The sequence below is a fragment of the Bidens hawaiensis genome, unplaced genomic scaffold, assembly GCF_021521415.1.
Source record: "Bidens hawaiensis isolate Kalapana, Puna unplaced genomic scaffold, B.hawaiensis_p1.1 tig00009543_1, whole genome shotgun sequence".
Classification (NCBI taxonomy): Eukaryota; Viridiplantae; Streptophyta; class Magnoliopsida; order Asterales; family Asteraceae; genus Bidens; species Bidens hawaiensis.
Genome location: NW_027491711.1, coordinates 636,155 through 649,255, shown reverse-complemented (window position 1 = coordinate 649,255; position 13,101 = coordinate 636,155). Strand labels below are relative to the sequence as shown.

Sequence of the window (13,101 nt, the reverse complement as noted above, 5' to 3'; positions counted from 1 at the left end):
ATATGATGATGTACGGTGAAATTATTTTACTGTGTTCAGAATTGTTTTTTATTAGACTTATATGTTGAAGACGATTATAGGTTACATGGAAAACTAAAACTGAGTATTCGTGAGGAATTCAAGTTTCAAGTCTGATTCTAATCTAAATGTTGGCTACCTAGATATTGAATTGATTTCATAATATAATGTATTAAAGTATTTACGAATTAAGTATCACAGCTAAAAAAACAAGTGGGGATTTTCACGGTTCTCCAAATATTATATACAAAACTGAAATTGATGAAATTATGAAAGAAAATATATGAGGAAGATGATGTGTGAATTAGAAGGGAAGGTAAACGGAATTAATTATAATATATTATTTTTTTGAGAAGTAATTATAATATATTTAAATAAATTTGACCTAAAATGAATATAGCTTTAATGCATGATTAATCAAAATGACATAGTTTTGATGTTTCGCATTTAAGATTAGATGCGTGACAGCCTCATATTCACTTTCCTCTAGCTAGCATGCAATTGTATGAATCGATAACTGCTATGTATCACATGTTATAAGGTAAGAAAGAGAGATATGTTAGCATTTTTAAAAGAACGTTTTGGTCATTATTTTGAGGAAACAAAGATGATCTTTGGTAAAATCTCAATCTTCGCACACTGAATTGACCTGAACCGTCTAACCGACCCGAACCGTAAGACCAAACCGAACAATGAACCCATTGAAAAAATTTCCTAGATCCGCCACTGCAAAACGGGACAGTGTTCCCGCTAGCACCAAGGCTGCACCGGCCCCACCCGCTTTTACTCCATCCTCTCTTGGCAAACCCACTCCGTGCGACGTTAGAAATGACGATGGATGGATTTGGGCCATTAAGCATTAATTAGTTTTGAATAGCCTGTCTGCAACACACAATAATCGAATAGGTTGCCTGCACACCTATATTACATTTAGACCCCTGGTATTACATACAAATATCACACTTTCTCCCTGTTGGTAACGATGGTTAGTACAAAGTACATAACAAATTCTCTTGTTTCAATACAATGAGATATCAAAAATTCAAAACCCGTCCTCCTATTTTTTTTTTAAGACGAAGAAAGAAATTCTATTTTCTCTCCTATTTACTACGGCGACGAAGAATCAAATTATCACTATATTTATTCCTTTTTTGACTTCTTTTTCTAAGTGCAGGATAACCCCCTGCAATAATGTAAATTCTCTAAAATGAAAATGCCTATAGTAGCATTGACACTTATTTAGTTTATGATAGAAAGATAATTTTAAAATGGCGTGTAGTTAGTTGGTAAAAGTCGCATGATGCGTTTGCAAGTTGATGCAAGTTTGGTTGGATAACGGCATCAGAAGTGAACCAAAAATAAAAATAAATTCGTGAATGCCCAATCACAACAAATTAACATATTTAAAACAAAAATAAAAATAAAATTATGCTTTGCAGCAGCGAACCGACGCGAATTCGGTTGAAATTGACAATAACAAAAGAAATTGTGTGTTGAAAGCAAATTGACGCTAATTCGGTCGTTATCGACGGTATCGACACTTGATCGTGAACATAAACCAATAAGCCCCCCCCCCCCCCCCCCCCCCCACTAACATAAAAAAATATCTTAAAACAGAAAGAGAAAAAAAAAAGGCTTGTTAAAAAATAAACCCTGATAGGGGAGTCGAGCATGCATTTCTAATTGAACTGTGTTTTAAGTCTGTTAATCCGGATATGCCTTCATAATCAAAGATCTTTTGTCCTTACGCCATAATACGTGACTTCATTCGTTTAAGCTTAAGGTGACCCAAAAGGCCATTATTGTAGATTTATAATTACTTGTTGGTATTTTTGGAAAATTTGCAATGAAATTAGATTTGAAGGTAAAAGGCCCTATAATAAAGTAATGCAGAGGAGATAAAAGGGTCTAACTTTATTCGAGTCAGATATACGGGTAAAATTAAGTTTCTAGATTGAAAAAAATGGAAATTTTTTAAAATAACTTTCTATAACAGTGAGAGATTTTAAATTTATTTATTTAAAGTTGTTTTTCTAGATTTGTCCCTCTTTTAACGTATCGTCGGCGATGTGCTAGGTAGTTCTATCAACAAGTTAGCTAGCGGCCTAGCATATAGTCAACTATGTGTTAGGCCTCTAAATACATGGTTAATGATGTGCTTTTAATTTGTAAATGGTGGTCGTATTTTGGTATTTTGGCCTAGATAATTGCTTGAACTTTGTTAGTGAAAATCTTGTAGACAATTTAAAACACATTTTATTATTTCTATAACTGTAGTAATATAAAGTGTGAATAAAATGCATTATGTTTTCTACACATTTTTTTAATGTGAACAGCATTTTGTGAATGTACATATTCTATCTATCATGTATACCCAATCTGTCTATGATTAATCATAAGTTTATTTTTGTAATCGAGTAATTAGCCCAATCCATTTGACCCACACGCTTGTTTCCACCAATAATTATAATCATTTCCACTTCTTAAATCAATATATATAACTAAAGTGACGCTTTAAACTATTTTTTAATAATAGAAAAAAAACATACTGAAACCTAACTATTAAATAAATAAGGGTGTTGTATGCATTATTATTATTTTTTTCTTTTTTCACATAATAGCTGGTCTATAACGTTTCCAGTTACCACCGACAGAATCTATTCGTATATTAATATCTCTCAAACCCATCCAATGAGATTGCATGGCTGACCGTCGAAGCCGGAACTCGAACTCTGCTGATGACAGCAACCCTTCTCCTACTGTCGGCGCCGGCTCCTCCACCCGACACCCTGTCTCCCACGGAATTCGAAACCGATCCGGGAAATGGGTGTCCGAAATTCGTGAACCAAACAAGTCCAGCCGTATCTGGCTAGGCACATATCCCACGCCAGATATGGCAGCTGCCGCGTATGACGTGGCAGCATTGACACTCAAAGGAAAGTATGCTGTATTGAACTTTCCTGAGTCTGTTCATTACAGCATACTTCCTGAGTGCCGCACCGCAGATGAAGTCCGTGCAGCAGCCTCAAGAGCTGCCATTGCACGGGCTTTGGATATTGAAACTAGTGGTGCCGGGACACAAAGCACGAGTACCGGAGAAGTTGTAAGTGATGATCAAAGAGTGTTTGGGATCAGCCGACAGTATATGTTACCCGACATGAATGAGGAAGTTAATTCCGATGGAGAGAATCTAGGGGACGAATGAGAACAAGTTTAGTGTCGGCCGACAGCCGGTAAGTATGAAGATCTGGAATATTCTTTTTCGAATGTTCTATAAAGTTGGTGGTGTTTCATAGGTAAATGCAACGTTGTACCAAAGACTTGTGATGTTCCGTAGGTAATAAGTTGTTCTTTGTGTTTTAACTTTTAAGTTGTTGGATCCGTTTTCATTTTATTGGTTCTCTTAATTAATATATATATATATATATATCAAGAAAAATATTTAAAGATCAGCTCTATTAGCTTATGTATGAGTGTATGGCAAATGAATGACTACATGTGAACTTGTGATAGATAAAATTAACCATCGCAAATACCTTATTATAGAATGGATATGCCATGAAATTTGTTGGTTAGACCTTCTCCAACGCAGGGTTCGTAACCTGCTTGTCGCCGACATTGATTTAATCCGCCTTACATGCGGCGTTGTTCCCATCCGCAGCTTCTGCACGTAGCTAAGTGCGCCATTCTTGGTTTTTTATTTTCTTTTTTTTCCCTCGCATATAAAACAATTAAATATTAGAAAGTATGTTGAATGTGAGAAAGATGGATATGCTAGTGCTAGGAAAAATGAGTTTGTGGGATGAATGAGTGGTAAGTTGATACGGCATGCTAAGTAGGCATGCATATCTAAAAAATGGGTGGGTTGTAACGCCATGGCGGACAGTCTTATAAGAAAATACGTCCATTAGAGATTTGTGAATTGTGACATTAAAAAGCAAACAGCATTTTCATCATGACACTAAATCTGTTACTGATCGAATGTGATGAAATGATTTGTGGCAGACTAACTTAGTGATGGTTTTGCAACAAATGTTATTGGGGAAGGATTTTCTGTACCTTTTTAGTGTTTCCTTTTAATTATTCAGTCAGTCGCATATAATCATCACAATGGCAATTGAAAAATGAAAGACAATGTTTCTCTGGATTAATGGATACAAAACACTTGCCAAACTTTCTTTTCATCTATATATGTCTGAAAACGAAGCATAAAAGATATATGGGGCGAGAAAGGAAATGTAAAAGGTCGTGATTTGAAAGAATTGCAATCGGAAGTAATTTCATCTTCCTAAGATAAAGCATCATATTACTTCATCAACTATTGCTATGATTTTACCCACATTTTATAATATCAAACTTGCGTTACGAGCTCTAACTATGTATTTGCTACCAGCTTTATACACTATGGAACCTATATGTCAGCGATCGAATCAGTGACAGATCTATACATAACGTTCAAAATTTTTTTATCGCATTTCATACAATATAAACGAAACAAAAATAGAAGCATGATAATAAATATATTTAAACACATAGGGTGCAAATTTCTCCTCTTCGGTTTTTGAAAGCTTGAAATCGACCCATTACACCCTGTTCTTTTACTTTATCAAACATTTCTTTTTCGACTACACAAATTAAAGCATCGTTCAAATACTCATCGCCCATTCGCTTGCGCAAACCCGTATTGATAAGCTTCATTTTAGAAAAACATATTTCAACGTTTACGGTTACAATCGGTAAAACAATGCTAGCTTCAATATTCGATAAACCAAAGGAAAAGTAGTGTGTCACCATTACATGAGCAAGGTAACACATTCACCCAATTTTGCAAATTTGTCATCTTCCTATAAAGTGTGATAAAATGTCGTACAATCACCCGAAATACACCCTCTTTGTTCGTTACTAAAATCATTCGGATACATTTCCGAAAATGCCACTATCTTAGATACGCCAAACTTGAAAAACGTATCTCAAGACTTAAACCAGGCAAATTTTCTAACAAACTAGTTGAGACCTCACTAAATCTATTTTCAAGTTCTTGATTTTGCATATCCAAAACATTATTAAAAGTTACAACCTCAAAATGATGATTCTGTTGAATCTGTTTCTGTTTTATGTTTCTCGTTCAAACAAAAGGAAAAAGGTTGATGGCTTCTATTTGTTTTGGGCTATAAATTTTATTTGGGTTTTATTTGATTTAACTTTTAGAAAGTGATGATTCGGTTGAGCATTGAGCTTGTTTCTTTTTGAGTATGTTTCTGTTTAATGTTTCTCGTTCAAACAAAAGAAAGAATAGTTAATGGTTTTCATTTGTTTTAAAATATTTGTGGCTTACCAACTCAACTAAAATGAATTGATGGTATCCTTCTCTTTTTCTTAATTGGTAAAGATTTACAACCTTACATTTTTATTTTTTTAATACAAATATAAATTATTCTTACCAATCTATGTAGTTTAGAAAATTATTTATATCTTATGAATTCATAAGGTATGTTATTATATATATTATTACGTTTATTTTTTTATTATATTTTTTTAACCATTCGTGTATCGCACGGACTCTATCCTAGCGTAGCCAATATTGCAGATATATAAGTGGGTTGCCACTTGGCAATAAAGAAATCTACAAACAAAATTAAAATAAAATGCTAAAATTTTCAGAATCCCACACTTTCAGCCATTTCCATAAAGGCACCAAAACTTTCCAAATAGAGGGAGGAATCTAGAGTTACTTACGGGTTAAGAGGGCCCGCTAAAATTAATGTTATCACTACTCACTAGCAAGCCCCTTCTTAAATATTTATAAGAGGCCCATAATGATCAACAAAAACATAGAAGAAAGATGGAGTGGTGAGGGAACTAAGAAGAGAGATTATGGAGCTTCAGTCGGCCGCAATGGGACCATATAGTTTAATCGATTATTTATTATTTTGGTAAGCTTTAAAGTTATAAAAGTTCAAGCAATATCATATAGTTTTCTTTGGATACAAAGGCCGGATCTGTACTGAGTTTTATTTATAAAAAAGCCTCATAGACCTGCATTATCCGTACATGTTGGGTTTAATCAAATGATGTAGTCAAATCATTATGTATGAGTTATTTTAATATAAATAAATATACATCAATCGGTTTTATCCAATCTAGTTTGACCCGGCTTGTTTTGATACCATTTTTTTCTTTTACTCGCAAAATTTATTGACCTGTTATAGGCTTTGGGCAAGACTGGCGCAAATATAAAGTTGGATTTGTAGTGGCCTAAGTTGTTAGAAAACTATTTATAGTTTGAAAGTGTTAAATGTGATAAGAGGAAACATATATATAGAACTGGCTTTTAGTCCTTGTATCGCAGAGTTTTTTTTTTACATTTTTCTTTTATAATATTGTGATAAAATTTCTTAGATTTTAATATGATTTATTGTCACACCCCGACTAGCACAATGCGGAAGCGTAAAACGGAAATGTAACAGACACCTCTGGTATCAACAACATTGTTTATAAAGAAGCATTACAAACTAATTTACAATATATTACATTTCATTGATCTATCATTGTTTTGCAGTCTAGGTGATACAAACAAAACTAGTTCGTTAACTATACGATCTTACTACTAACACCCTTGCTTCTATTCACAGAGCATCAACCACACACCTTGGACAGGTAACATATCACCAAATCATTCCGATTTAGTTACACCTGAAAAGCAGTTTAAAACGGGTCAACTACTAGAGTTTATGAGTTTCATGAGTTTCAAGAAAACAGTTATGAGTATTCACAAGTTAACACTTGTAATCATGATATAAATATGTATGTATGTAAATGATCTAATCATGCTAAGCTACAGTGAAGCCTTGACTATTTGTGCTGCGTGCATCCATTTCCCACGCCCAATCAACCACTGTGGCCCCCTTTCCGCCCACAATATGCCCCAAGTAGCTATGTCTAACACTACATAGCGTGTTTGTATATTAATGGTCATGTGCAAACGGGGTAAAGTCTCAGCAACACATGCCGGCTCCTTTTGGGTTTGTCAAACCAATAGTACTATTCACAAGCCACCGGCTCGAAGTTAATCACTGTGATCGTGGGGACTTTCGTGTGTTAGCACTTAGATAATTCACATCATTACAAATTTCAGATATGTATACATAATCAAACATACTTTTCACCCAAAAAGTTCGTAAAACTGTTTAAAGAGTGGGGTCATGAAACTCACTGTTTAGTAGATAATCAGTAGCACGTCGGTTCAAGGTTTGTGTAACTTGTAATCACGGTTCCCTATAATCAATATTATAATAATATAAATATTTTAATATTATTATAATCTCAATACTAAACTGGGTTGTATAACTAATCTGTGTATAGCTGGAACGCCCAGAAAGTGATAATAGGCTTAGGTTGTGATGTTGTTCAATGTCTAATACTTAAAACCGAACTTTGCTCGGATTCCTGTTTTCCAAGCTGGGCCAAGTTGTTCGTTTACACGTTCAGAAAACAGTTATGTGGAAATAAGCTTGGGTAAATGTATTGGTTAATAAAATGATTAAGTTATAAAGAAAGAACACATATTGGGGTCCCGGATTAGCTACGGGGTAATCCGGTTTTCCAATATCTAATACTTAAAACCGAACTTTGCTCAGATTCCCGTTTTCCAAGCTGGGCCAAGTTGTTCGTTTACACGTTCAGAAAACAGTTATGGGGAAATAAGCTTGGGTAAATGTATTGGTTAATAAAATGATTAAGTTATAAAGAAAGAACACATATTGGGGTCCCGGATTAGCTACGGGGTCCGTTTTCGTTTATTCAATTTGATTTGAGAAGAAACGCGCACAATCTATCCAGATTGTCCAGGTTTCTCATAGAAAAGTTCATTTTTACTTAATTAATCCAAAAATATGATTTTTGATCACTCTTGGTGTTTTGATATTCCCGTAGGTTCGTTAGTCGCGAACTTGCCGGTTTTTATAAAAACTGAATTTGTTTAATCTTTAAATTAGCATAATAAATTAACCGTTAATCATTAAATTATGAAAATTTAGCCACTTATCAATTAAAATATGTATATTTTTATACAAATATTTCTGGAGTTATTTACTGATTTATTAATTTATAAAAATTCATTTTATCAGCTATATTTCGCCTGAAAATCGTCCGTTTATCCCAAACAATTTCCAAAAATTCCACAAAAATTCACGAATACTCAAATTATGTCCCAAGACAACCTGTATCAATTCCAGAATGTAAAAAGCTCGTGCAATATTCTTTTCGGCCCAAATTCGGCTATAAAAATTCACACGAACGCATATGCACAAAACACCTTTAGACATCTCCAAATGATCCCAAAATTTATATGTGATCAAAATACATTAAATCTGAGTTCCCAGAAAAATTTCATAATTTTTGAAGTATTTTAACTATTTTTCCTCATTAAACGTCCCAATTCGGTAATAAATTCACCAAATATTCTCGGATGGTCGAAAAATTACCAAATTTGAACAGGGACTCAATGACATGGTCCCTGATGTCTCTGAAAAATTCAAGGCCTAATAATATGTACATCACAACCTTAACCTAAACAGCCCGTAAGCGAGTGTTTCGGCATTACCTTAGCGGTTTTGGTTCGTTTCCGCCTTTCTAATCAACTTTTCAAGTTCTTGTGCTCCTATGTAGGCTGGATAAAAGTCCTATATCACAAACCAAGCAAGTTTCATCAATAGAACAGCCCTTTAACTTAGGGTTTCGGCTAGGGTATAAAAACGAACTTTTGAACCGTAAAAATGCCGTTTCAACTCTTTAATCCGTGATTATGGCCAAAAAAAACTATCAAACCAAGTTCCTTACCATGTGTATGATCAAAACATATTTATGGGCCATTTTTAGGACTTTTACATGGTTAGGATGATTTTTTGCAATTAAGACATGTTTTTATGGTATTAATCAAGGTTAAACAAGTATAAAAGATACTTATTTAAGTTGTTTACCTTAGGGTTTGAAGAGTTTCTGGAAAATTAGATTGCAGCTGCTTGGACTTGAGATTTTGGTTAAATGGAATGAATAAACTAGGCTTACATAACAAGTTTTATAAAAATAATGGGGGGGGGTAGGCTGCGATCGGAAGTCTCATGGGCCCATTTTGGGCCCATTTTGGCCCAAGTTTCTGATTTTTCAAGCCCAAATATGAAAAGCCCAATCCAAATTTAGTTCGGGTTCGGTTTTTGGCGCGAAAAACTTATCGGTTGCGTTAAATAGTGCGGAAACGAGTGTTTTTCGGCTAGTTTTGTGTAAAATTATAAAAACATACTATATGTTTGTAAAAATCGAAAATATTATCACGGATCGCTTAAAAACATTTCAAATAAGTGTTTGGTAAGTCTTTTTCGGCTTAACGGATGATACAATGCTTGGTTTGTAACTATCTTTCGCGTTTAAATCTATAGCGGGTAGTTAAACGACCATGTTTTCGTTTAACTTGTTTGCTATCGAACTAAGGCCATAATATTGATATATTGGCTTATATTAAACGTATATCACTTATAGATGGCCCCCCGGGATATCTGGGTCATAACCAGACCCGTTCGGTTATCCGTTCGTTCGTTATGCAATAAGCCGTTAAACGCTTATTCGGTTTGTGAATACCAAGGTGTATCCGGTTTTGTCACGAATGTCACATTTATTGTAAGAAAATTTGTAATATACTTGGGCCTATCTTGATTCATTTATGTTTGGTTATGTTCATTTTATAATATAACGTTGAATGAATCATCTATATTAATGTTTTATACTTGTTCGTTTATGTTCAGTTAAATGTGTTTATTTATATTCTTTTATGTTTGTTTGTGTTGGTTTACCCTTGTTCATATATGTTTATTTATGTTCGTTTATCTGTGTTCAATTATGTTTGTTTACGTTCGTTTATGTTCATGACCTGTTCATTTAAATTTTAAATTAACATACATTTAACTCGGGTTTGTATTAGAGAGCATTAAGATCAAAAACTAAATTAGGAATGCCTCTATAAATATAAGATAGGATAGTAATCTGCCACCAGTAGCAACAACCGCTGTAGGTCTGGAATCAAGTTTGCATTTTGGTGGTGGTATGAGTGATGAAGATGAAAACGAGTTGACCCAGATAGCCGAATAGAGTTTCATAAATAAAAGAGGAAGCGATGGTCGTACTAGATCCAAGCTGGTGGTAGATTAACCGGTTTCCGTTCGTCGATTCATGAGAATCCAACATAAAGGAGTGGTTGATGCAGGTGACAATGGTAGTTGATGCATGAGGGGGGAGGTTGACTATGGTGGGTGGTAATCGATAGTTAACCGGCGATAAAGAGGATAGACAGGTAAAGGAGAATATGTAGGGAAAAAGGTTTCACAAATAAATGAAATGTTATAACCTGTTTAATAACCCGAGTTTGGTGAGGCCCATAACCTGCAAAAATTATAGTTTGATAATGAAAGAGCCTCACAAATAAATGAGATGTCATAACCCGTTTAAGGCATATCCGGGTTCGGTGAGACCCATGACCCGCTTTTTCTCTTTATCTTAAATGAGATGTTATAACTCGTTAAGGGCTGTCTAGGTTTGGTGAGATCCATGACCCGTCAAAATTATTATTTGATGATGAAATAATTTCATAAATAAATGAAACGTTATAGCCCGCTTAAAGACTACCCGTATACCCTTGACTCGCTAATTTTTAACTTAAACTGGCCAAATACATAGAATTTTATCACTCATAAATAAAGTAATTTAGTGGTGTCATGGGAAAAATCGACCAGAGGAGACATAAAATTTTGAGAAGATAGTTATATAGAGTATAGATAGATGTGTAAAAAAACGATTAATAATTAGTTTCTCAAGTTTGAGGTCAAGCTTTCATATTTTATGTATATACTAGTTTTTTATCCGGCGTGTTGCATCGGGCAGGTCGGTAAAACTCAAACGATGATAAAACTTAAGCGTTGAGTTGTAAGTCGACGCGGATTCGGTCGGTTTCGGTGACATGCATTATTGTACCGGAATTAAAACCAAAAGTAAAACAAAAAAATTATAAAAATTGAGGTGGGCCAATGTTAGTGATGTTGGTCGGTAAAACTCGAGCACCGGTAAAACCGACCGTTGTCGATCCCGGGCGATGAGGCGACGAGTTAACAAGAATTCGGTCGGTTTCCGTCATGCTTGTTATGATACCGGAACTAAAAAAAATTTTGGTTTGGTCGGTTTTCGTGACATTCTTTACGGTGACTGAACTTAAAAACAAAAACAAAATTTACAGACCAGTTCGATGCCGCCAAGTGGCCTAATACGACACTTGCGGCACCAAACTTCTTATTTGTTATACAGTAATAATTATAGATTCAGATTTAACTTGATGCCTCGCTCATGTTCTCGATTGTAACTTGTAAGAGCATCACCAATAGAGTGATATTTAAAAGGTGTTTTTGTATTTAATGCGTCACTTGCCTCATCAATCATATGTTTTATATGTCTTCTCTCTTTTGTCCTATACATATCCTATTAAAATAGGGAAAATTCCCAAAATAAATATTTATGAAAACAAATTTCTAGTTCAAGGTACCATTTGCAAGAAATTCCAGAAATATGTATTATAAACTAGTCGTGAAAAGTAGTTTGTAAAAACCAATTAGAACTTGTCACGTATCCTTAAACTAACCGTAACGAGCACGTTCACTAATCATTTACTTGTTACGACTAAATAAGTTTCATGCCTCGTAATCAACGCCCACGAGTAATTTATAAGTCCTTTAGTCGTGACGACTAGTTTACCCGGTTTACATTCCTTACACGAGTAGTTTATTAGTAGTTAACTCGTCGCGACTGGTTTAACCTTATAATCCACTCGTTGCGACTCGTTTAACCTTATAATTTACTCGTTGCGACTAAAGGACTTATTAATTGCTCATGGGCGTTGATTACGAGACATGAAACTTATTTAGTCGTGACGAGTAAATGATTAGTGAACGTGCTTGTTATGGTTAGTTTAAGGACACGTGGCAAGTTCTAATTGGTTTCTACAAACTACTCGTCACGACTAGTTTATAATACCTATTTCTGAAATTTCTTGCAAATGGTAACTAAAACTAAAAATTTGTTTTCATAAATGCTTATTTTGATAATTTTCCCTATTAAATTATCATTTTTCTCTTTCCTAATCACACTCATATGTATGTTTTTAGTTATTCTTTACTAAGAACTTATTTACATTCTTTCATCTTTCACGTCACTCCATCTCTTTTCCACCTTACTTTCTCTCTCTCTCTCTCTTCTACAGACATCTAAAAACTTCCAATGGGAGAAAGATGTAAGTGCTTTCACATGTGTATCCATATATATGTCTCATAAGACATATACATAAGTCTAAACAGTAGACCAGCCCCACACGTAATACACTGCATGGCCCAAAATATTTAAAATAATATCATTTTGGTACACATGTCACTCTATCTTTGGCGGAAATTAATTGTGAAGTTTTGTTTTAAGAGAAGATATTTAGCTTGACAGTCTTCTTGTGAAGTTTTGGTACACATGTGGCTCTCTTAACTAATTTTTAATAATGAACGGGCATATCGTATGTTTGATATTGACGGAAAAATATGTAAACCAATTTAATAATTAGTAACGGATACTAGTTGGGTACTCAGGTTTAGACACAATTTTATAATAATCTATATACTAATATAATCAAAGCCCAGACGTTGTAGGATTGAAATCAGGTTGCAACCGATAAAAAAAAAAAAAAAAAAAAAAAAAAAAACTGGCTTGGAAACCGAAACCTGCTTGAAACTAACCCAAACTGTAGGATTGAAATCAGGTTACAATCATATACATTGAAAGCGGTTGAACCTGGTCAAACCCGGCCTGGTTTAACTATTACCGGTTATGTCTTTGTTGACTCAACGCAACTTGTTTAGAATTTAAACCGGCCTAGAAATTTATTTGTATACCTTTATCTTAGGGTAAACTTATTACATGGGCTCTTACTTTGAGTTTAGCCTAGCCTAATGGGCTTTGGATTTCTAAAATACGGAATACCTCATCACTTTGCAAAATATTCTTTTA

The 13,101-nt window shown here is 34.3% G+C and overlaps 1 pseudogene; it reads left to right on the top strand.

The window, feature by feature from the left end:
* Positions 1-2,719: 2,719 nt before the first annotated feature.
* On the top strand, positions 2,720-3,223 carry LOC143532784 (ethylene-responsive transcription factor ERF025 pseudogene; annotated as a pseudogene).
* The last annotated feature ends 9,878 nt before the right edge of the window (positions 3,224-13,101 follow it).